Here is a 245-nt window from a genome sequence, read left to right on the forward strand (position 1 = left end):
GGCCAGGGCCGGGCGCCGGCGCACCCGCCGGCCCAAGACCCCGGCAACATACCTGTCAAGGCCCGAGATCCCCGGACCAAGCCGGGAACCCCGCCCAGGAGCGATACCACCCCAGAACCCGCGCCCGCGTCCACCCCAGACCTACCCAGGGACAGCCAGGTCACCAGGCCAGTTCCTTCTGAAGTCCACAATCATCTCCTTTGTCTTCTTTACATTGATGTGAAGGTTATTCTCTCTGCACCAGC

Source organism: Nematolebias whitei, chromosome 12, assembly GCF_014905685.2.
Source record: "Nematolebias whitei isolate Nwh7 chromosome 12, NemWhi1, whole genome shotgun sequence".
NCBI lineage: Eukaryota > Metazoa > Chordata > Actinopteri > Cyprinodontiformes > Rivulidae > Nematolebias > Nematolebias whitei.